This window comes from Sorex fumeus, unplaced genomic scaffold (assembly GCF_029834395.1).
Source record: "Sorex fumeus unplaced genomic scaffold, SorFum_2.1 ptg000045l, whole genome shotgun sequence".
In the NCBI taxonomy this organism is placed as follows: domain Eukaryota; kingdom Metazoa; phylum Chordata; class Mammalia; order Eulipotyphla; family Soricidae; genus Sorex; species Sorex fumeus.
This window is the reverse complement of record NW_026606102.1, coordinates 19,578,396-19,602,806: the sequence shown is the minus strand read 5'-3', so window position 1 is coordinate 19,602,806 and position 24,411 is coordinate 19,578,396.

Here is a 24,411-nt window from a genome sequence, read left to right as displayed (position 1 = left end):
CTGGTATTTCTTGTTCTCCTTGGGCCTCAGTTTTTCTCTCTGAGAAAGGGGGCTGAAATCTGTGAGTTTGTATTAGTTTCCAGGGCTGAAGTCAGTGATTGCTCCCTGCTCTGCCCTGGGGTTGGGTGAAGACTGCTGGTTCTGCCTGGGTAGTGAGGGTCAGGCTGGGGCCCTGTGGAGGGGCAGCACTGGGGGAGGTGGGATACTGGGACTCTGCAGACACAGGCCAAGACATCCTCCGGCTCCCTCTGTAGGCATCAGGAGGAAAGAGGCAGGCGGAGAGATGCTGAGCCCCGCCTTTCTGGTTCCCCGGGGCTTTCCACCCCACATCTTGGGGCTTCGCCCTCTCTGGCAAGAGGCTAGAGATGTGCTCAAGTCTCCTTGGATTCCTGCATGGACCCTTCCCCTTTGCGGAGGGTGGGGAATGTGGGTGCGCCACCACTTCTGTCCCTTTGTCGCTGCCCTGACTGAAATAGGGTGGCCAGGGGTAGGAGCTGACCTCCCCTGGGAGGTCCTGTGCTGTCTGCCCCCTCCCCCAGGAGTCTCCATGTGAAAGGGGGTCTTTACCCCAAATCCCTCTACTCCTGTCTCTGTCTTTGCTCTCTAGAGAGTCCTGGGGGAAGGTTTTAGTGCCAGGGACAGGTGACTGAAGCTGGGTACTAAAGGGCATGAGGTGGTAATCCCGCAAGGGAGAAGGGACTTCTAGTTTTTGCGCGTCTTTCTGCGGTGTCCCCGCCCCTGGCCAGGCTTGAGAAGTGCAGATTGTAACTGCCGACAAGGGCAGCTCCGGAGCATGCGCATGCTGAGGGACAAGCTCTCCGGGGTGGGTGGCCACAGAGACAGGGGTATGGGAGGGCGGGAGTTGGGGGCGCAGCTGGGCTGGGTGGGGCTGCAGCTGGGGCCGGACACTCCGAGCCTCCGCCTGCAGCGCCTCGAGGATCTCCATCTCCCGCGCAATTTCAGCCTCTGAGCAAAAAGCGCCCCAAAGACGCATGAAAAGAACCTTCGGCAGCAGAAGCAGTTCAGGTCGAGCAAGGCTCTGCGCCTGCCTGAGTGTGAAAAAGCGTCCCCAACCCCTCCCCAAACGGGATCCTGCGCACCGCACCGGCAGGGCCAAACCACCTGGGGGCGCCGCCGGCCCCGAAGTCCCCAAGCTCACCCAGCTTACAGTGACTAGCCGCCTGTTGACTCCCCACTCCCAGCAGCAGACCCTGCTGCCAGCTCGAACTCACACTCCCACAGCCACCAGACTGACCCCGCATCCACAGGCATGACCCTAAAGTTACGACCCGGGCAGGTCCTGGGGCTCATTGCCCAGGCTTACCCACACCGGCTAGTCTCCCCTAGCCCATGTGCCAAGCGCGTGCTCCACCCAACCACACAATGTCCTGTTATGTCCCTTTTCTCTCTGACTCTTTGTACGGGCTACTCAGGGGTTGGTTGTGGGGGATGGGGGGCGGCTGACCTGTCGGAAGTCTGAGCCTTGCTCACAGTACTAGGAACTTAGTATAAGGCACGGTGGAGGGGGCATAGTTTCTAAAGGGAACTGTTTCTGTCAGCCTGGGATGTCCTGAGGGGCCTCTTGGGAACGCACAGTGCTCTCTGTGTCTGTGCCATGGCCATACAACGGAGCTGCACCTCCACCGGGAGTCCGCTCTGGGGTGCCCCATTCTCCCTTTCAGCTCCTCACTCACCCCCTCACTGGCTGAAATGACGTCCGCAGCCACTAGCCAGCTTCTGTTCACTCGCAGGCCTGTCCTGCAGTTTTATGCCTGGACACTTGCCTGCAGGGAGGGGTTCCTAGCTCTGTGTGCTGACAGTTTAGGGGAGGAGGGAAAGAAATTCTCAGTGGTAACTACTGAGAGATGGGACCGGAGCCCCGAAGGGAGCTTCCAAGTGCCTGGGAGGGAGAAGATGGCTGCCTAGGCAGGCAACCCCAGCCCCCCAACCCCACACTAAGACCTGTGGGTGGACAGGCAACCCCCAGGTCCCCAATCCCACACTAGGACCTAGGGACAGGCAACCCCCAGCCCACAAAACCACACTAGGATCTGTGGACAGGCAACCCCCAACTCCCAACCCATGGTAGGTGCTTGGCTCTGGCCAGCAGAGTGCTGCCCCACACCTTACTCATGGCAGTCCCAGGAGCCGGGTTCCCTCCCCATGATGCCTATCTCTGTCCCAGGTAGTTGTAGTTGTTTGGTTTGCAGCGTCAGGCAGGACTCATCCTTTATTCTGATCCCCAGGCATCCTCAGGTCCTTGGACTTGGAAGAGGCAGCTGCCTCTGACTTTGGGATCAGGGCATCTCCAGCTCAGAGCCTCTGTGTGAGCGCACACGGCATGTGCCAGCCGATGGTTGTTCACTAAGAGTGTGGTTCCGAGGATCTCTATGCCTCTGTGATCTCAAAATAGAGAGCCAACACAGTTAACCCAAGGGCAACGTCGATACTTCGTTATCTGATTCCTTCTTACTACCTGCTCTACTCCCTTCTCCAGAAAGTCTTTACTTCCCTCTGCTCCCTACCCCCGAAGCCTGGGGCCACACCCTCTCCCCTTGGACACCTCCCACCCTTTGAGTCTTGAAAGGACACCCTGGGATGCCTCATTTTCTCCCGCCTCTGCTCACCACCAGCCAGGCACTCCCTGAGGGCTGGAGCAGAGCAAATCCTCACTCTGTGCCCAGCACCCAGCACTAGGCTGCCTGTGAACAGGTGATAAGTGCATGGGTGGCGGGGGGTACCCAGAGTCTATGCAATTGCCCAAACATCGGTGTGGTCCATAGTTTCAGGAAGCCTGACCACTCCTTGAGCAGCACTGACCTCGAGGCCTGGGGCACAGGGTACTGCCAGGTCGGGGCCCAGTGGAGCAGGACACCTTGAAGGTTGGGCTGCTCAAGCTCGGCTGCCTCCGTTCCCATCTCTCTCAAAGGGAGCACAGGCTGAAAGCACCTCTAAAGGAGCAGGTGGGCGGGCTGCCTCCAGCCTGCGTCTCCCTGTGAACTGTGCGGAGCTGACAGAAGATGGGAGCTGCCCAGGGATTCACAGAGGCAGGGTACTGTAGGGTACTGTGGGAGGAAGGCAAAGTGAGTGACTTTCAAGGGGAGGGACAGAGAATGAGGACCCCAGGATGTATACTGTTTTTCGTGGGTTTTCTTTGGTCATACCTGGCGGTGATCAGAAACCACTCCTGGCGGGGCTTGAGGGGCCATATGGAATGCTGGTGATGGAACCCGTCTCAACCATGGGAAGGCAAATGCAATACCTGCTGTACTATCACTCCAGTCTCTGTTTCCTGCTTTTTGATGTCCTTCTTTCTGGCTGCCCAGACACAGAGGCCTGGGGGGACTGGTTGGGAATCCCAAGTGGGCTGAAGTCATCTCAGAGAAGGGAAACTGAAGCCCTAGTGCAGGGGAGCATGTGTCCCAGCCCCTGTCTCCTCCATTCTCTTAAACCTGCATACCATGTGTTCACCTGGGTCAGGGTGGGATACGGTGAAACTGAACTCCACATTCCCTGGCTGTCTCTCACCACCTCCTGTGTAGCCCACCTGGGCATCCCTGGATAGAGCCCACCATAGTGGTGATGGGGTGGTGGGGACAAGGGAATTTGTTCAACTTCCTTCTTCTGGGAAAGCTCACATTGCAGTGTTGTTAACTGCCAGAGCTTCGTCTTGGGACAAGAAGAGCCTTGAGATGCTGGAGAGATGGTGCAGCAGGTAGGGTGGTTGCCTTGCACCTGGCTAACCTGTGTTCAATTTCTAGCACCACGTGTAGTCCCCAAAGCAAAGCTGAAGTACAGAGCCAGGAGGAAACCCGAGTGCTGTCAGCTGTGGCCCTTCCACCTCCCCTCCCTTAACAAAAGTTCCTTGAGAGGGATGAGTCATGGGAGACTTCTGAAGTGGCATTTGAAATAAGCCTGGAAGGTTGGGTGTGGTGGGAGGGCATCCCCAGGGCTCCCTGCTTTATGGGTCAGGGCCCTGGGGAGAGAGTTAGGGCAGGTGGAGGGTCAGCCCCGCACCCCTACTATCCCGGGCCTCTTTCTGGCTTGTAACTGTCTCAGTGGGTTAACAAATGAAAGTGCTTTTTATTCATTCAGATGCTGGATCAAATGCAGTGGGAGTGGTACTTTTGTTCCACAGAGCCCTGCAGGAACCCAGGAACCTTTCATGGAGTGATTTTATTAATCTGTAGGAAGGAATTTTTTGGGCCACACCCCGTGATGCTCAGGAGTTACTCCTTTACACTTCAGGAATCATTCCCATGGGGCTCATGGAACCATATGGGATTCCGGGGATTGAACCCAGGTCATGTGCAGGGTAAGCTACTTACTTGCTGTACTGTCTCTCTGCCCTAGGAAAGGAATTCTTTTTTTATTTTTTATTTTTTTTAATTTTTTGTTTCTTTATGATCAACTACCCATCCCTCCACCAGTGCCCATTTTCCACCACCACGGATCCCAGTATCCCTCCCACCCTCCATCCCCCCCATCCCACCCTGCCTCTGTGGCAGGGCATTCCCTTTTGTTCTCTCTCTCCTTTTGGGTGTTGTGGTCTGCAAAAGAGGCACTGAGTGGCAATCATATTTGGTCCATACTCTACTAGGAAAGGAATTCTTGACTTTCTTTTGAGTGTATGTGGGAGATGCTGGGAATTAACCTAGTGCTTCACACAGGCAATTCAAGTTCTCTACCTTTGAACTGCATCCATGACCAAAATTCTTAATTTCTTTTTGTGCATAGGTAGCTCCCCTCAGGCAGACTGATAAAACCTATGGGTTTCTAAAAACAAAGACCTTTTTAATGCATAAAATACAACTCACAGGGCTATAAAAGAAACCAATTATAATGGAATTCAGTTATCAAATATTTTTTAGAATCTTGTGATTTTATAGTATGTGTGCTACAATAGAATAAAACATATGATATAGCAATAATGTAACACAATACATACAATGTAGCTGTAGGATTAAACATATAGTTTCAAAGTGTGTTCAACATTAATAACCTGCATATTTCTTTGTGGGCCGGGTAGGTGTTCCTAGTGCTCAGGGATACTGGGGATCACTCCCAATGATTCTACATCAACCAGGCCAGATGGTTGATACCAGGTCTGAGCATGTGGCACAGCTCAGCGGGCCTAGGGGTGCTGAAGAGCATCAGGGTCACTCTGGAGGGCTGGGGGGCTGCTAGGGGATGTGTGGTATCAAGGAGCATGCCGGGATCTTCCTGTACCATCTTCCCAGCCCTCTCAGGACCATCCATCCTTCCCCCACCTTGTCTGTCCTTCCCGCCTGTTTCTGGCTTTCCTCTCCCCAGTCTGTGTCTCCTCATGGGGAGCAAGGCCTGACCTTCAAAGGAAGGCAGCCCACCAAGCTTCTTCTCAGCTCAGGTTCACTCTATGCCTCCGTTACATGGAGACTCCTAGGTCCCCCACTCCTACCGCAACAGGGCTAAGGAGGACCCTAGTCCTCCTAGATGTGTATGGTGGGAGAGGGGATACAGGAAGATCTTGAGGCAGAACTGTGTCTTCAGACTCTTGCTCAGCAGGTTCTCACTGCACTGGGATCCACTTCTTGAGAGGCTTTGCTAAAGCCCAGGGCTGGGGTCCCCATTTTATTTCTGTCTTTATGACCCTCACTCCCTCCTCACCTTCCTTCTCCCTTCTCCCTTTCCTCTTGGAGCCCTTAGGAATGCGGTGTTGCTGGCGATCTGTTTTCCAGAGTGTTTGCTCTTGCACATGGCCCGGCCCAAGGCAGCCAGGCTCTGCCAGAACTGTCCAGGACAGAGCAGGCTCAAGAGACCAAGTTGGGGCCTGCTGGGCACATGTGGACACTCAAGAGGGCACTGCAGAGATGTGGGCAGAGACAGAGTGTTGGCAGCTCCCAGATGACCCTCTTGGGACACAGGAGTAGCTGAGAATGTTGCCCACAGACTTTGAGGGACCCATGCTCAGACATGGGCACCTCTGAGTCACAGCACGTGTAGTCCAAATCAGCAAATGTGTGTGCTTCACCGTGCATAGGTTCTGTTCATGCCCAGCGGAGAGCGCAGCTTATTTTCTGATCAGTGATTGGGTGGGGAGAGCATGTTTCTTGGGAAACAGTCAAGCTGGGAGTCACCCCCTCCTGCGTCTGCTTTGCACAGAATAGCCCCAGCTGTTGTCTTGCAGTGTCGTTTGTTTGTTTTGGGGAGCCATACCTGGGGGTGCTCAGGGGATTCTCTTGGCTTTGTGCTCTGGGTTCACTCTGGGTGGTGCTGAGGGAGGGTGGGGGGCATATGCAGGGCCGGGGATCAAACTAGGGTCGGATGCCTGGCAGGCCAGTGCCACTCTGTGTACCCTCTCTGCAGCCTGTTAGCGTGTGTATTGGTGAGTGTGTCCTGAGTAGTGAACTGGGGTCGCTCTGTGCTGAGAATTGTGCCTGTGGGAGAGTGCGCACGCACACACACACACACACACACACACACACACACACGCCTGAGGGAGCTGGCAGGGGAGGTGTGCAAGCAGGAGGAATGGCCGAGAAGCAGCCAGTCCGGCTCTCGGAAAAGACACTCAGGGATGAAGAGCTCAGAGCTCAAAAGTGGTTGTTTAACAACTTGAGCATCAAATTATAGCCCACGTGGACAGAGGTGTCCGCGGTCGCTGGTTGCTGTAAATACTTCAGTGCAATTGACAGCAGCTCATGGAGGGCTAAGTGAGATGGGGGGTGTGAGGGGATGGGGGCAGCATCTCCCGCAGGGACCCTCTACCCTGCAGGCTTATCTCTGCCAGGATGGGGGCTGGGCGAGGAGCAGTGGGTCTATGATGGGGTGCATTTCCCACTGAGGCTGGCTCTCAGCAGCCATCACTTCCACCTGGGGAACCTTGGCACAGAGTTTACCTCCTCCGTGCCTTGGTTTCTCCGTCTGAAAGAGCCAGAATACCCAGTGGGATCTTTGTGAGAATTACAGGAACTTCTTTCATCTGAAAGCACTTGTGAGGGTTATACAGGCGCGGGCTTTTATTACCTAGTGTGGGGATAATGCATGGGAATGAGCACAATGCCTCTCACCCAGAAAGCCCTCCGCAAATGTTAGCTAATGTGGTTAGCCTCGTGCTATTGTCTTCAGGCAGCCGGGAGACCTGGGGCTGGCGGCTGGCGATCCCACAGCCCTTCCAAATGTGCACGGAGAAAAGGCTTCCCAGAGGGCAGCCGGTGGGGTTGTGTGGGTTTGCAAAAAAGATGTTTTTGAATCTCCAGCCTTTCAGAGAACCCTGCTGGACAGGATCTGAGCGAGTCTGCCCAGGGAGCTCTCTGTGCAGATGAGCCTGCCTTCCTGAGGGCCTGGCTGCTGTGTTTTTGAAAAGTCATGTGTAAATGGGTTTCTGCAAACGCAATCCTGTTTCAAATACCCTAGTGGGGCAGAGGGTTTAAAGAGACCCTGTGGTGAAATCTTTTGTAAATCAGAGAACCTCCTGGCTGTGACTATTCTGGAAAGTACAGGTATCTAAAAAGTAGTTGTAGCTAGCATTTGTTGAGTGCCTACTATGTGCCAAGAACTCAAGTATGAATGAATTCGGGTTTCACAATGAAACATTAGGTGACGCTATACTAAGTTTAATGAATTAAAAGAATATATGGGTCACATCTAGCTGAGCTTGGGAAACCCTGGGAATCTGGGGCTTGAACCTTACCTCCTGTGTGCGTCCTGTCCATTGAGCGATCTCTCCAGCCCCACTATCCTGCTTTTATTTTGGCTTCATTTTTAGGCCATAGCCAGTGGTGCTCAGGGCTTAGTCCTGGCTCTGTGTGCAGGGATCGGTCCTGGCAGGTTTGGGACCATGTAGAATGCCAGGGATCGAACCCATGTCAGCTGCAAGCATGACATGTGTCCTATCTGCTGTACTATCTCTCCAGTCCCATCAATATCTTAATTTTAAAGAAGAATTTGATGCTCTGAGAACAGCGTACACTCAGTCACTGTCAGTCAGCTAGAATCTGGCAGAACTGGGACAGGGGCCTGGTCCAGTTCAGGTGACTCTCCTTCTTTCTGCCCTCCCTGACTGTGCCCTGCCCTCCTCTTCCCTTCCTGCCTCTTCCTTTCCCTCTCCTTGCTCTCCCTTTCTCTCTTGTCTGCAGTTTCTCAAGAGTCTTTCTTCTGCATATTCTACAAAGAGGGTCACAGTCACCTAAACCACAGAGCCTTCAGCAGTGTGGCTGTTACCATCTCCGGGTAAGACCATATCTCAGAAGCCTTTTATTTTCCGATTTGTAGGTGTTAGCATGTATTATTACCAATAATTATTAATTAAGGGGGAATATTTCTTACTAACGAGTGATCATGGTACAATGGATCCCCTAGTTTACCTTTTATTTATTTATTATAGAATCACTGTGAGCTAGCCCCTTACAAAGCTGTTCATGATTAGGTCGCAGGTATCTAGGATTCTAACACTCATCCCCTCACCAGTGTCTCCAGTTTCCCTCTCATCACTCTCCGCCCCATCCCAGCCTGCCTCCTCTACGGCAGGTGCTTTTGTGCTTTTCTTCTCTCTCTCTTTCTCTCCATCCCTCCCTCTCTCTCCGTCTCTCTCTCTCTTTCTCTCTCTCTCCCCCTCCCTCCCTCTCCCTCTCTGATGTACCAGAAGCCTTTACTCAGGAATCTTTCAAACGTCTGCAGTGGAGAGAAAAGTACAACAAACCTCCATGTTGCCATCACTCGGACTCAAGCAGCAATAACAATTTTGCTTCATCTGTCTCTGACTTTTTGAGATCCTTTTGGAAGTGGGACGAGAGGGACTGGCACGTCCTTTGGCGTGTTCTTCTGAGCACCCAGCGAGCCATCCGAGCCCTCAGAAGGGCTATTGTTTTTGGTCAGAAGAGCTTGAGATATGACCAGTCACGATAAGCAAGTGTCTTCTGCATTTTGATGGAAAGTTACTACAGGTTCCTTCTGAGCCTTCACCATCGGCTTCCTGTGCTCCCAGATGAGAGGTCACACGTGCTGCAGGAAGGAGGCGACCAACAGGGTGAGGGATCCCAGCAGCCCTTCTCTTGCCCAGGGCATCTGCACCTCCTTGAGACATTTGCTTTCTCTTCTGCGGTTGCAATGGCCTGCTCGGCTCTCCGTCTCGAAGCACAAATGGTATCAGTAGCTCCTCAGCAAACACATGCCCTTCGGCAGCATCCCTTGTCATGCACCTCCTTCCGGTTGCTCTAGTGCACAATCCTGCTTCTCTGTCCCAGGTTTAGGACTGTGGCAATCACTGGGGAGAGTCCCAGTGGATGGGGCTGTGGGCAGTTGTGGGCTGGACACCTGGAAGGAGCTCTTCCACATCGGAAGCATGGGGGCTCTGGGGAAGGGTCTGCCCAAGCATAAGTCAACGGAGGGAGGCGAGTCCCTGAACCGTGGGACCTGCCCTTCTGCTCTGGCCTCAGGCCCCTGGACAGTGGTGCCCAAAGCAATGACTGTGCAGAGTGGCTCGACCTCCACCTGGCAGAGCCCAGGCGCAGCTGCCGCACTGCCTGGGTGGCCATCCTGGGGCATCATGCTAGGAGAGTGCAGCAGGCTGGCAAGCACCATGACACCAGGGTGTTTGCCAGCAGCGAAGCCTCTTTCCCCCAGCCCAGAGACACATTTGTCCTGTTTAAGACAGAGCCAGCAGTAGCTTCCCCAAGCAGCCAGCACCCCAGAATATCAAACGGTTTCTCCAGGACTTTGCGGGCCATCGTTGTCTCTTAGACTGGCTTTTCACTGACTTTGTGAGCTGCAGTGCCCTCCTGGGGCTTGTCATAATGACAGAACTTAATTAAACTCTGACCTTTGCTGAAATTTACTCTCCAGTGAATGTTGCCTTAACTCCAACCGGTCTTTTCTTGCTGAATTTACCTTTTTGGTTTTGTTTTTGGGTCACATTTTACAATGCTCAGGGATTACTCCTGGTTCTGTGCTCAGGGCTGACTCCTGGTTCTGCAAGGCAAGAACCTTAACTACTCTACCCCAATCTTCGACTCCTTGATGGATTTGCCTTATCCTAAAGATTTATCTCTGAGCAAATCCTTGATGAAAAAGTTTCCCCACTCCCAGACAACTACAGTGGGAGACAGGTGGGTGACTCCTGCTGCTAGCTGTGTCCTTTCGTCATACCATGGCTTGCCTGTCAAACAGCTCTTACAGAAAAATACCCTCAAACTACCCAAGACGGTACTTTCAAGCAAAATATAACAATGGAGAGTGATCTACCTAGACCCCTCACAGACTGAAATGCAAGATGTGCAGAGTTGGGCACATAACACAGAGAGGTAGAAAGCTCCAGTAGAGAACTTGGAACATTTTTGCAGACCAGACCCAACATGCCCTTTGGCACAGAGACCAACCTGGTCTTCAGCTGGGGTGAGCAAATAGATGTAGTGGTCAAGGACCCTACAGTGGGGGCAGTGGGGCTTAGGGGCCACAGCACCCAGGGAAATGCAGTGATGACATTCAGTACAGGGTTGCTCAAACCAGCATGGGGTAAGTTCCAAGGAAGAAGTAAGTGCATTTGGATAGAAGGGATTCTGGAAAATTCGCCCCCAGAGGTGGCTAAAAGTCTTGATGACTTAATAGCATCTCCATGAAGTTAGGCAGAGAAATGGCATGAATACTGAACCCTGCAGATGGGGGGGCGCCTCCAACACAGGGAGAGTCCTGGAAGCAAAGGCGGGCTGCTCATCGTCTGCTAGAGAGGCGGTGCCTTTTGGAAGCTCTGTTTTGAGGGTAGGGCGCTGCCTGCCTTCTTCATCACTGCACCCTGGCCCTTGGCACCTAGTGGGTGCTGGTGAGGAGCTTGTTCTGACTGAGTGGGAGACATGGAAAGAGAAGGGCATTCCCGGAGGGCAAGGAGTGTGGGCAAAGGCACAGAGGTAGGAAAGCATGAGCAGTGCTGAGATCAACGAGGAGCCTCGTTGGTCTGGAAAAAAGGGCCTGTGCCAGGGAGCTGTGGGTGATGAGGTTGGAAGGTGGGCAGGAATGTTACATTTTCCAGGTTGGGTTTGAGGCCACAAGAATAATTCTCTGCAGAAGGGGAAAGGAGAGGGCAGACAGAGGGGTTCACAGTGTGGACCCCAGCGGGCTGGCGTGGGTGGTCAGGAGGCTGTGGCTAGCTCCTTCGGTTTCTGTACAGTTCTTCTTTCTTTCCATGCTTTGCAAATGGGACTGGGGGAGGGAAGGCTCTCCATTGGCATTTCCCCTCTGTGGGCACAAACACATATGCACACGCACATGCACAGACACACATGCACACACCAGTCCAAAGAATGGTCGCTTTTTCCATTTGTCAGGAGCCAGAAAAAGACCGAAGGCAAAAAGTTCAGAACTGGCAGGGCCTGCGGGCCAGTAGGAGAAAGGCTGCGATCTTGGCATTGCACAAGCTGCGGCCACAGTGGGCATCTGGAGAGGAGAATTTCCACGCTACCTCCAAGGGGGCCTGTGGGGCTTCTGGAAGAAGGTGTGGACTCTGCCGACCTTGCGTATGTGGGTGGAGGAGGCCTCTGTGATATGCCACCTGAGCATCTGTGCCTGTCCCATCTGTGCCCATTTAACACTCTTCAGGTTTGGAGGAGGAGGCTCTCGGCCGTGTAGATATGGGTTTCCAAAGCCACCACCACACGCACTGAGCTCAAATCCTAACCCAAAGGCCTGTCAGTGAGTTAATGACCTGTCGCTGATTCCTCTCTTTTGCTTATAAAACAGGAGTGACAACACCCACACACCATGGTCTGGGACATGATTTGGTATTGACTTAGCACAGTGCACATGACTTAGAACAGTACATTCTTTGCAAGTTTAAGAGTTAGCTTCAAAGATAATATGTTCACCATCATCATTACTCTATATTTTTTGCTATACCTTGTGTGCCCAGGGATTAATCCCAGTTCTGCACTCAGGATTAAGTCCTGGCGGGGTTCAAGGGATCATATGGGGTTCCAGGGATCAAACCCAGATCAGCTGTGTGTAAGGCAAGAGCCTTACCTGCTTTACTATTGCTACAGCCCTCCTCTGTATCATCTTAAGGTGAAAAAATTATCTTTTCTATCTTCACTTTTGTTATATTTTCTTATAGATGAGTAGGTTCTCCTCATAAATTTGGGTCATCCTTTCATGCACATTTAACTCTCTCCATCTCAATTTTCCTCCCTCCCTCTCTCCCTCCCTTCCTTCCCTCCTTCCTTCCTTCTTCTATACCTTCTTCCATCATATACATTGATTCATTGGCAACTACCCATTCACTAAAATTTATTTTACTGAGTATTTATAGATGATATGATAGATATTAGATCTACGGTCAAGTATCACTAAATGAGAAAGTTAGAGAAATGCCTCATTCAGTGATTTTGTCCTTGTGTGACCATCTTAATGCAAATACACAAGCCTTGAGGGTATTAGCTAACTATCTGATTACCTATCTAGGTGGTGTAATCTACTGACTTCACCATTGACTATAAAGTTTTGAGGTGACACATAACTACCACCCATCCTTCTCCATTTCTTTGCATAACACTTTCTCACTCCAGCTCTTTCATTTCTTTGAGCACCCGCTTCAGCTTCTCAGCCCTCCAATTTAGAAATGTTCCCTTGAAACTGTAGGTACTTTCTACAGGGCACCTACGATCACCAGAAGGATTTGCTGAACTTGATAGCTGTCCTTCCACTAGGGACCTCTGCGGCCAGTTTGCTTTTCTAAGTTCCAGGCTTATTGTGGCTGTCTTTGTGTCCCTTTGTTCTTTTGTGCTTGTCTCCGATCACTTCTTCCTGAAATTCTCTTCTCTGCACCCTCTCGTGGGGACCTGCTGTTGGTTCTTTATGCTCTCAGTGCAAATGTACCTCTTGGGACACTGTCTCTTCCATATCCTTCCTTTTCTAGATGAATTAATATTCCCTCTCCTGTGATCCTACAACAATTTGTTTGTCTCTCTAGCACAGCATGCTTCAATCTGAATTTTAATGAATTGCTCACTTGTCTGTATCACTGGCTGGAAGAGTATGCTTAAACCATCACTGCATTCCCTGTTTCTAGCATGGAACTGGACCAGAGTGACATCTTCCCCCTCCCTCCCTCCCTCCCTCCCTTCCTTCCTTCCTGTTTGTGGAGGGAATAAGCTATGCTATGAGTGCATGGCCTCTGGGCCTCACTGCCATTTACCAATTCGCACCCACACTTCTTGAAAGCTTTGTTCAGTACTTGAGGGCATTCCTGACTTCCAGTCAGGCTCAGGATTCCCTCTCTTGACTGGCACTCTGTGCTTTGTTGCAGAGAGGGAGAGAAGAGAGGTGACATGGAGAAAGTTATAGCCCCTGCTTCCCTCCTCTTCCTAGGCTCTGTCCTAGTTTGAGCCTTTCCACAGGGCCCTGGCTAGCCTGGTCTGCTCAATCCTTGACACCGCCACGCCTATCCTCGCTCATGCCCAGTGCCCAAGCAGAGGCTCTGAGAGGAGCCTGCAGAGGTGCTGAGACAGGCTGGCATGTCCCGACCCCAGAGGGATGTGTTCACTCAAGAGATTTGCTCAGAGGAGGGGCCCAGGCGGAGACTTATGTAAATTGGAAGTAATTTGAATGCACATATGTAAATGCACATGTGTTTCTCCTGATTGCGCCTTTCAGGGGAGGGGCCTTGGCAGTCTGTCTCTTGCCAGGGTCACAGGAATGAGGAGGGCTCCCCACCCACCCCCCTCCTCCCGCAAGGCCCATCTGCTCCCCCTATGACTGCAGCCACAGCCCCTGCTTCTGGGGAGTCTCCTGAGGGGTGGGCTGCCTTGGGCTCCCCTTGCCAGGCTTGGGCTCCCTGAGGAAGAGTAGGGTGGGGAGCTGTGGCTGCCCCCCCCCCCCCCTCCAGGCAGTCCTTTGAGGGCAGTAGCAGGAGGCTCCTCAGTGAGGACCACTTTCAGGCCAGGGAAGAATCAAGCTCTCAGGAAGGCCAGATAGACTGGGCTCTGAGGAACAGAGAGGTGAGGGGGGCGGGAGCCTCATAGGTAGGAATGTCCCCCTGGAAAGAATAGAGAGACTAGAGCACTCACGAGAGGGGCTTCTGAGTACACAGGAAGTCTTTTAAAATTAATTTTTGGTTCTGGGGCCACATCCAGCTCAGGGCTTACTTCTGATTCTGCATTCAGGGATCACTCTTTAAAAATTAATCTGTTTTTTGTTGAGTCACCATGTGATACACCATTACAAAGTTGCTCATAATTGGGCTTCAGTCATACAATGTTCCAATGCATGTCCCTTCACAAGTGTACATGTCCCACCACCAATGTCCCTAGTTTCCTTCCTGCCACCACCACCATAGCCTACCTCTATGGCAGACTCCTCTCTCTCTCTCTCTCTCTGTCTCTCTCTTCTTTTGGGAATACTGTTTCCAATACAGGTACTGAAAGGTTATCATGTATATCCATTTACCTTCAGGGATCATTCTTTTGAGGCAGGGTCTGTGTGTGGCTTGGGGACCATATGGGGTACCAAGGATGGAACACAGGTCATCCACATGCATGGCATGTGCCCTGCCCGCTGCAACATCTCCCTGGCCCAGAAAGTCTGTTTGTTGGTTTTTTACATTTTAATTTTTATTATCTACTCATTTTTGGTTTGGCTTCATACCCAGAGGTTCTCAGGAGCTACTTCCTGGTCAGTGCTTGGGGATCACTTCCCAGAAGTACTGGGGGAGGGGTACCATAATGTGCTGGGAATTGAACCCAGGTCTCTTGCAAGGGCTTTAGCCCTTTGAACCATCTCCTCAGCCAGAAAGACCATTTTCAATGTTGAGGGGAGTAAGTGATAGGAAAAAACAGCCCCGATGGGCCTTCCAGCTTAAACTTTTAATAAAGAAATTAAAAGCAGCCCACTGGAGGAAAGCAATTGGCATTCACTTCATTTTCATTCAGTCATTCACATTCTTTTTCTTTGTTTTTTTTTTCGGGGGGGCACACCTGATGGTGTTCAGGGGTTACTTATGGCTTGGTGTGGTGCTCAGAGAACCATACAGGATGAGACTGGGCTTCCCTGTCCAAAGCCTGCTCTTGGCCAGCCCTCTCCTGGCCACCATTCACTTTCCTATCAACTCCACTGTCTGTTACAGTCATTTTGCTACTGCATTGTCTCCTTTGACTTCACCAAGCAGCTGATGTTTACATCTGAGGCATTGACCTGGCTTAGATATCCAACAGGGCCTCTCTTGCCCCAACGTAGAAACCTAGGAACTCCTTCACCTTTTCCTCCTCTGGCCCCCAACACAAAGAGCTCAGTTTAGCCGATGCTCTATACCATGGGCTCTTTGAAGGCTGGGAGAGACAACTGGCAGACCTCAGGGAAGATACTTGGTCAGTGAAGATGAGACACTATGCCCGAGCAGCCCACAAACATGGGACTCTCAGGATGGGGTGGGCATGGACAGCTTTGTCCTCTCACCGCATGCCATGGAGATGATCTGAAGAGCTGAGGAGCTTAAAGTGGAGGGTCAAAGGTATGAAGTGCTCTCCAAACGAGAAAAGCATTTCTAGCGGGATTCTGACAGATGAAGGAGTGATAAGGTGGCCTCAGGGCTGGGAGCATCTTGGAGCAGGTGAATCACGTGGGAGGAAACTGATGGTGTATGGGCAGAAGCTAATGTGTGCCCAGGAAAGGTTTGCCAGGCCCTGAGAAACTGTATTTGTCTTGTTCCGGGCTGGGAGGAAACTTTGGCACAGGAAGAAATGGAGAACTTTGGCCAGACTGGGGCTTTGGCAGCACCAGTTTTGCCACTGTGTGCAGAGAAGCAGGAGGGTGTGTGGGATCACAGCTCAGGAAATGTGGGTCCCTGCTGGGGGGGTGGTGGAGGGGAAGGAATGGATGAATCTGCAAATCCCAAATCAGGAATTTGAACTGATAGAGCTTTGTCCAAGCTAGCAAGGGGTGCAAGGGAGGTGTTGGGAGGAAGCCAGGGTTTCTGGTTGGGGTTACTGGAAGTGCTGGGAGGGGGGTGTGCAGGGATGGATGGGCCTCATGATACCTTCAGTGTAATGTATTGATCTTGAAATGTTTGTGGGACATCTGGAGGGGGTTCCAGGAAGCTGCTGGAATCTGGACTATTAAGAAGGGGGAGGGCACCATGGATCTAAACTGGGGGTGTTTTTGTTTGTTTTGGTTTTGGGGGCACACCCAGTTGTGCCCAGGGCTTACTTCTCGCTTTGCGCTCCTGGTGTTGCTCGGGGTACCATATGAGATACTGGGGATCTAACCTGGGTTGGCTGCATGCAAGACAAATGCCCTACTTACTGTACTATCTCTCCGGACCTGGCAAAAGGCATTGGAAGGGGGTGATTCCTGTTCATTTTGACCTTCCACCTTCTGGAGAAGTTATTGGCTTCTGTTGGAGCTGATACCAGAACTCCCTGGAGATTTCTGCCTTGTGGGAATCCCACTGCAGGACAAAGGAGAGAAAGGCAGGGCAGGAGGAAGAGGAGGAAGAGAAAGAGGTGGAGGAGAAAGAGGAGGGGAGAGAGGGAGGAGGAGAAAGGGGGGAAGAGGAGGAGGAGAAGAAGGAGAGGAGGAGGAGAAGGAGAAGGAAAAGGGGAAGAGGAAAAGGAGAAGGTAGAGGCAGAGGAGGAGGAAGGAGATTTGAGCTTCTTGGGTTGTGGTTTACAGTAGGATCCTGTTTTGCATTCTCCATACGCACAAAAAATGGTTTTGTTTCCTGAAGGGAGTCAGGCTTGAGTCCTTTCCACGAAAAGGCCCACCCCCTCCCCTGAGCCAGAGCAGGCCCCTTCCCAGAGCCTGGCTCGTGGTTCAGAGTAGAAATGAGTCAATTCCCATTGGCTCTCTCCAGAACCCGGGGTATGTCTTTAATTAAGGGGACAATTGCTTGGCTCTAGGGTTGGGGGCATCTAGCCAGCAGGTCCACCCCCTGGCGGATTGCAATGTCCCATGAAGCATCTCTCAGCCTGGCCCCGTCAGGCCTCTTTCCTTTCTCTTTCCAGAAGGAACTAGACCCGGGCAAATCAGAGTAGGAGTTGGGGAAGCAGGAGAAGCCACCTTCCATGATCCCGGCCGGCCACAAGTGGGTGTTTCTCCGGGAGGGAGCAGGAGCTGTCGAGAGTGGCCTATGTTGGACCAGAGCTCTTCACATCTGGATTGTTCAGTTTTTAGAGGGTCAGCCTCCCATTTTACAGGGGTACAAGATAAGGATTTTTTAAAGGTAATCTAAAAAGCCAGTGAAAGAACTTGGATGTTCAGACCCTGCCCTTGGGCTCTGTTGAGTTCTTTGGCTTCTTCGTCCAGTTGGCTCAATTCGAGGTGCAGATGGTACAGGAGATAGAGCAGATAGTGGCCTGCTCTACTGCCGTGGGCTCTCCAAAGGCCCATTTCCAGTGCTCTCTGTGTAACAGTTACATTGACCCCCCCTGATTTCATAATGGGCTTGGTGCGTAGACTTGCAATTGTGTGGCTCAATTCACTTAGTAGTAACTCCTTGGAAAACAACTTTCTGGAAGGCTGCTGGTGTTGAACTGCTGTGCCAGGGTTCCTGGGTACTCCCCGAATCTGTGAGCAGCCTGTGTCCTGAGGTCTTAGCACTGGATACCAAGATAGCTGAGAATTCCCTGGGCCTATTTGGTCCCTAGATTTTTCTTGGAAAAGAGGAGCAGGGTCCAGATACTCAGGCAGAAACAGGGGGCTGGAGGCCCAGGGTGCTTTTCTATGCATACACACATACAATGTATAAACATGCACACACACATACACATATGCGTGTGTATGCAGGTAGGGTCAGGACACCTGAGAGCTGCTTGCCTGGCACCTCGGCCAGGACCTCTGAGCCCTTCTGACAGGAAACAGATGTGCCAGGCAGAGGCTCAGGAAAGCAACAGGAAGTGGCTCTGCTGTGTAACTGAGGCCCAGAGTGTGTGCCCAGCATGGCACAGGCCACCTGGCTCCTGGGCACAGGGACATCAAGTACAAGGCTACAGGGGGCGAGAAGATGGGACAGATTGGGGGAGGCGGGGTGGGGGCCCCGATCCAGGGCTGCTATGTGTGTGTGTGTGTGTGTGTGTGTGTGTGTGTGTGTGTGTAGGTGTCGGGAGATTGGGGGGATGCAGGGATGCAGGTCTCACCTCTCAGTTTCTCCAGCATTATGCAGAGAGGTTTGCTTCCCGACACTCTAGCTCAGGACTCAGGGCTGGGCCCAGTGGCCGAATCCCAAACTTCTTGCCTACATTTCAGAGGAGACTTGGGTCTGGGCTGGGCCCAGTGGGGAACCACATGATTTAGAAGCACATCCAGGCTTCCGCAGATCAGTCCCAAGCCACCTACAATGGATGTGTCCTTGATTAAGTGCCTTCACCTCTGAAAACAGATTTTCCCTTATGTAAAATGGGGACTATCCTTTCTCTTTGATGAGAGAGCATCTGAGCATGGGATCACTGCAGATTTCTTCACCACAAGCGCATGTTAGCTCCTTTGTACCTTCTCACAGTGACTCTGAGGGAGTGAGGTGCCCTTCTACCCATTTGGCTTTAATTTGCTAAGGCTGGAGTGTGGGGACACTGGCATCAGCGATGTGTCCCATCCCCCTGAGGATCACATTGTCTCTCCTCCACACAACAGCACTGTAAAGGCTGTGAGACCTGTATTCTTATGCTAAAGATGAGGAAACTGAGGCATCCAGCACTTTGCGGTGGCTATGCCCAGGAGTGGGGCAGACATGGTGGAAGGAGCTCCTTCCCAACGAACACCGCCCCCCCCAGCTCCCTTGGGTCTGAGGGCCTCTGTGCTTATGCAAATGGATGAGTGATAATCGGTTTGCTAATGGGAACCATGCGGAAGATAGCATCTGGAGCAGAGCGGAAAGGCCTTCCAGAAAAGCAGAGCTGGGAGAAACCCCAAAGGAATCCGGGCAGATAAGGCACTGCCCTGAGAACCTGCAGCACTGCAGCAGGGGTGGGCTGAGTGGGTGCCCGGCCTAAAAGGTCCCAGGGAGGGTCCCAGAGAGTCACTGTCGGCCTTGAGCCTCGAGCAACTTGGCGAGCAGGACTCCTTTCCCTGAGCCAGCCCCTACTCCTGGGGCTCGCCAAGCCCAGAATTCCTGGACATCTCTACTTTGCTCTTCTCTAAGGGGTCGTGGAGATGTCTGTAGGGCGAATGTCTGGGCTCCTTCGTCTGGCTCCAATATAATTTCTGACACATGCTGGATGTGTGTTCTGGGCCAAGTTACTCAACCTGTTGCAATGTCCTCATGGGTAAAGCTGGGATGTTCTATACAAGTAACGATGCTGTCATGAGGATGACATGAAATATCCATGGAGAGAGTGCCGAAGAGTGACTGAGACATCACGATCACGACCATCCTGTTGTTCGTCAATTGCCTCGAGCAGGCCCCAGTAACGTCTCCTTTGTCCTAGCTCTGAGATTTTTTTAAAAAGTGCCACATTCAAGGCTCTTTCAGGGTTAGGAGAATGAGACTCATCATTGTTACTGGTATTTGGCATATTGGGTATACCACGGGGAGTTTGCCAGACTCTGCCGGGTGGGCAGGTTACATTCGGTAGCCTGCCAGTTTGTCCAAAGTAGGAATGATATGATAAGATGTCGCGCAGCCGCGAATGCGGCCACGCGCTTCCGGGAGATCTCAGCCCTGGGTCCCACACACCTGGGTTCCTCTGCCAGTTCTTTTATGCATGAGGCTCATCCAAGTGTGTGGAGAGTGGTCCCAGCATGGCCTTGGCTGGGGCCCAGTGGTCTTCAGCTGTTGGGCCCTGGTGGAGTCAGTCAGGCACAGGGTAGGAGACTCTGCCTTGTTCTCTACCGGGAGCTGAGTGTGATAATCTCTGGATCCTGGCCGTTGTTGGGGTTACACGGCAGGTGGTGGGTGTAACTGTCTAGCTACTGGCAGGTCCAGTCCCAAACCGTGCAGGCTTGGAGATCTCAGCCCCGGGTCCCACACACCTGGGTTCCTCTGCCAGTTCTTTTATGCGTGAGGCTCATCCAAGTGTGTGGAGAGTGGTCTCAGCATGGCCTTGGCTGGGGCCCGGAGGTCTTCAGCTGTTGGGCCCTGGTGGAGTCAGTCAGGCACAGGGTAGGAGACTCTGCCTTGTTCTCTCCCGGGAGCTGAGTGTGATAATCTCTGGATCCTGGCCGTTGTTGGGGTTACACGGCAGGTGGTGGGTGTAACTGTCTAGCTACTGGCAGGTCCAGTCCCAAACCGTGCAGGCTTGGAGATCTCAGCCCCGGGTCCCACACACCTGGGTTCCTCTGCCAGTTCTTTTATGCGTGAGGCTCATCCAAGTGTGTGGAGAGTGGTCCCAGCATGGCCTTGGCTGGGGCCCGGAGGTCTTCAGCTGTTGGGCCCTGGTGGAGTCAGTCAGGCACAGGGTAGGAGACTCTGCCTTGTTCTCTCCCGGGAGCTGAGTGTGATAATCTCTGGATCCTGGCCATTGTTGGGGTTACACGGCAGGTGGTGGGCATAACTGAGACATAACAAGTGAATAATAATGGACCCTAAGGTTATTACTATTATAGGAAGGATAAAATTTAAGTTCTTCCTCCTCTGTTTAATGCCTTTCCTCAGTATGTATGGCCCTCGGCTCAAGTGCATTCTCAGCGCTGTCATCCACATCTGGCTTCTCCTCACATTCCAAAATTTTGGCCACTAACCTTCAGCTCTCACATCTAGTGATTCTTGTTTTTCAGGAATGTCGTTTTCTCTTGCCTGTGGGCCTTTGCACATGCTATTTCCCTGACTTGATGTTCATAAGGTAGACCCTCTCTCCCATTGTTTGGGTGTTACCATGGAAGCTTGATTAGATAACAGTGATCACACACGGGTCCCCACAACTTATTTGAAGCAAATTTGATTATCTTTTCCTTTGGTTGTTGTGGTTGTGAGGACCAGAGTTGCGTGCTCTTGTTCTTGGATTTCATCGGGGGTTGCAAAACTTGCATATGTGCTCCTAGGGGTCCCACTCTTGGTGGTGGTGTCCCATCAGTGCTCACGGGTGGTTATACACACTCATTGTGGCTCTTAGGAAACCCCATTGAAATTGTGCCCAGGATGAGGAGTGGTACCAGGGGTCAAACATCACTGCAAAGTAGGAGTTGTGCGTCTGAGCTATCTATCAGACCCCTTTCCTGACCACAACTCTGTGGCCCACTGTCCCAGCATATAGCACGGTGCTGGGATGGGTCCCCCACTATGATTGGTTCCCCACTGTATTGGGTCTCCAGGCTGTAAACAAAGTTGAGGAAGATTGAGAAATGTTTGGTGAGGGAATCGAGAGGGGGCCAAGCTGATGGTGCTGAGGTGCTATCCAGCTCCCACGAAGAGACAGCACAGTCTGAGACAGTGGACAGTGGCAGGAGCTTGTTATGTGACTCACTCATGACCAACAGACTGGAATGTTGGCCCAGCTCTTTGTGCCATTCTCATCACTTGTCTGAGTTTCAAGTCCTTCCCTGGTAAATGTGAATAATGACAACACATGAGCATCGTATGAAATTAAAATGTAACATACTCTACACTATGTCTCACTCATTCTAAGGCCACAGAATGGATCACTGGCTTCACCATGCTGATGGTTATCTTGACCGGGCTTCACTTGTAGCAGCCACATCTGTCTAGGGGGCAGCTTCCGGGCGTGCCAACCTACATGGAGAGGTGTTGACACCCTCTGAAAACCTCCTCTGACATTGTCATCAAAGCCATGTGCAAGTTCCCAGGGGAAGGAGGTTCTTTGGGTGACTGGACACCCGCCTGTCTGCCCTGAAGGCTCCATCTGTATCCGGGGATCGTCTCTGTCATGTGGGTTGACTTTGATCATGTGGATTCTGAAACTTTGTCTGACTCAGTCTGGGACCAGACTGCATGATTAAAGACACACACTGTGTATAAATTGATGCTAGTATTAATCAATTTATTCATTCAACACATGCTGAGCACTTGTGCTGGGACCAGGGCAGGGGAGCAAACTAGGGTTACTATGATACTGACATGTGGCTGCCCTCAAGCTGCCCACAGTCTGGGGGGCCAGAGAGACATGCAACCAGGCCCATGAAGCCCAAGTCATCAGGGAATGTGGAGGTGCTAGATACCTTGATGGCTCCGAGTGGGCTTTTCACCCCCCTGCCCCTCCAAGCCCGTTTCTCTGTCTCTGGTGTCTCCCTCTGTTGGGAATGCTGCTTGGTCCTTACAGGGCTCCTATTGGTCAGACTCATCCAATTTTATATCCTGTTGTCACTGTGACAGGTGACCGGAAGTGTAGTGACCTAACACAATGCAAAATCTGAAGCATGCAGAACAGGAGCTGAGGTGCAAAGCTAGTCCATGGGATGGGTGTCATGGGCTGTGCTTTTGGAGGGTCTCAGGCAGCATCTATTCCCTGGCCCATTTTTGTTTCCTGAGGCTATTGCCTTCCTCAGCTCCTGATCATCTCAGACCATCAAAGACCCATCTTTGCTTCTGCCACCATAGCTGCAACTCTTGCTCTGACCCTCCTTCCTCCTTCCTCCAGAGACCCATGTGATTCAGTGGCCCACCCTTATGATCCAGGATAGTCTACCCAAGCCTAAGTCTTTAACATCAATCCTGTCTGCAAAGTCCCTTTTCACATGACAGTGATTCAGCCTACTGATAAAATTCTGATGAGAAAATCAGGGCAGGGATAGGGAGGCAGTTCAGTGGTGGTGAGCAAGACTCTGGGTTCGACCTGAAAGTCAAAGAGCAGGGGTTCATGAAAAATTTTGAAGAGGAAAATAATCCAGGAACAAAGCAGGCCTATGAAGACTTGGGAGCTTGGCTCCATTGTTCAGCCCATGATTGGCAAGTCTATCCTGTCTGACCCAGCCCTTCAGCTCTTCCCTCAATTCAGGACATAGCCCTTGAACCCATGGAAGAATGAGCTGAGGGGCTGAGAGATAGTTCAATGGGTAGGGCATTTGTGCTGGGACCGGGGCTGGGGAAGAACTAGGGCTATTAAAACACTGACATGCAGCTGCCCTTGAGCTGCACACTGTCTGGGGTTGGAGAGTGGGGGGACAGAGAGACATGCAAGCATGCCCATGAAGCTCAGGTCACCAGGTCATCACATCAGCTCAGGTCTTGGCACATTAGCCAGCCTGGGTTCGATCCCCAGCACCCCTTCTAGTCCTCCAGCCTTGACAGGAGTGATTCCTGAGTGCAGAACCAGGAGTTACTCCTGAGCACTGCCAGGAGTGGCCCCCCAATAAAAACAACAACAGCAACAATAAAATGAACTAGACTTAGCAAGGGACATGCCGGTTAGAGGAATGGTGGGTGCCAAAGCAGAGGTGGGAGCAAATAGGCACACACAGCGGAGTTTGGGACTGGAAATTCATCCCAGGGGCTGAAGTTCGAGGGGAAGGAAGAGAAGCCAGGCAGGTGGGGTCTGTAGCACAGAGAGCTGTGCAGAGCAGCTGAGATGTTTGTATCTGAACCAGAAAGACCCAGGAACCATGCAGAGGAGGGGGCAGGTGGGGCGGGGGTCACCTGTATGATCTGGGTCAAATCCCTTCCCCTCTTTCAGTTAAGACCAGTGGGCGGGGGGGTGTGCAGCTCCTATGCTGTGACTCCATGGGTCCATCCCCTCTCCTGGCCCTCCTGTGGCCCCTCTCAGTCTTGCCTGTCCATCCCTCCGCGGGCAGGAGGAGGGCTGATGGCCTGCTCCTCCCCCAGGCAGGACACTGACGGTTTCCAAATATCTGTCTGGTGAAATAATGTTCTCTGGGCACTGGGCCTCCCTCCCTCCCGCACATTCCTGGGCGAGCCTGCCTGTTTGGCTTGCTCAGACAAATATTGACTTTCTCTGTCCTTCTCACTCTGGGTCTGTTTAAAAGGCATCAATCTTGGCCGGGGCATGAGCCTCATCTCTGTAACCTGTGGCCGCTGCGGGGCCGTCTGGGTGGGGCGTGTGGGGAGGGGCCTACTGGCCCAGGGGACACCACTTCCTGGTGTGGCCTCAGTGGAGAGGCTTTTATTGGAAGCTGTTGGAGATCAGGTGTTTTCTGTTTGGTCCTCACAGACTCTTTATTCAACAGTTTCTACTCTGAGGAGCCAGCTGGGGTGGATGGGGCCAGGCACGACAGTGGTCGGGTCCCCTGTCAGAAACCCTCTCACTGTTCTCCAGAGGCTGGAGATGGCTCAGAAAGCTGAAGCATGCACTCTGCAGACACAAGGCCCCAAGTTGGATCTGTAGTTTCGCAAGTCTGCCCCACCCCATCACTGTTGGGCATAGTGCCGGTGATCCCACCCACACGCCATCCTCCAATCAGTGCAGGGACAGGTACCACTGCATCTGGGAGTTAAACACCCAAGTAGGAGATGGAGTTGGGCCCACAGTGGCCTCTGTGTCCCTGAAAACTGTGAGAAGATGCGAGTGGCATAGGAATGAGTCCTGGTTGGATGGATGCCTGATGGCCACC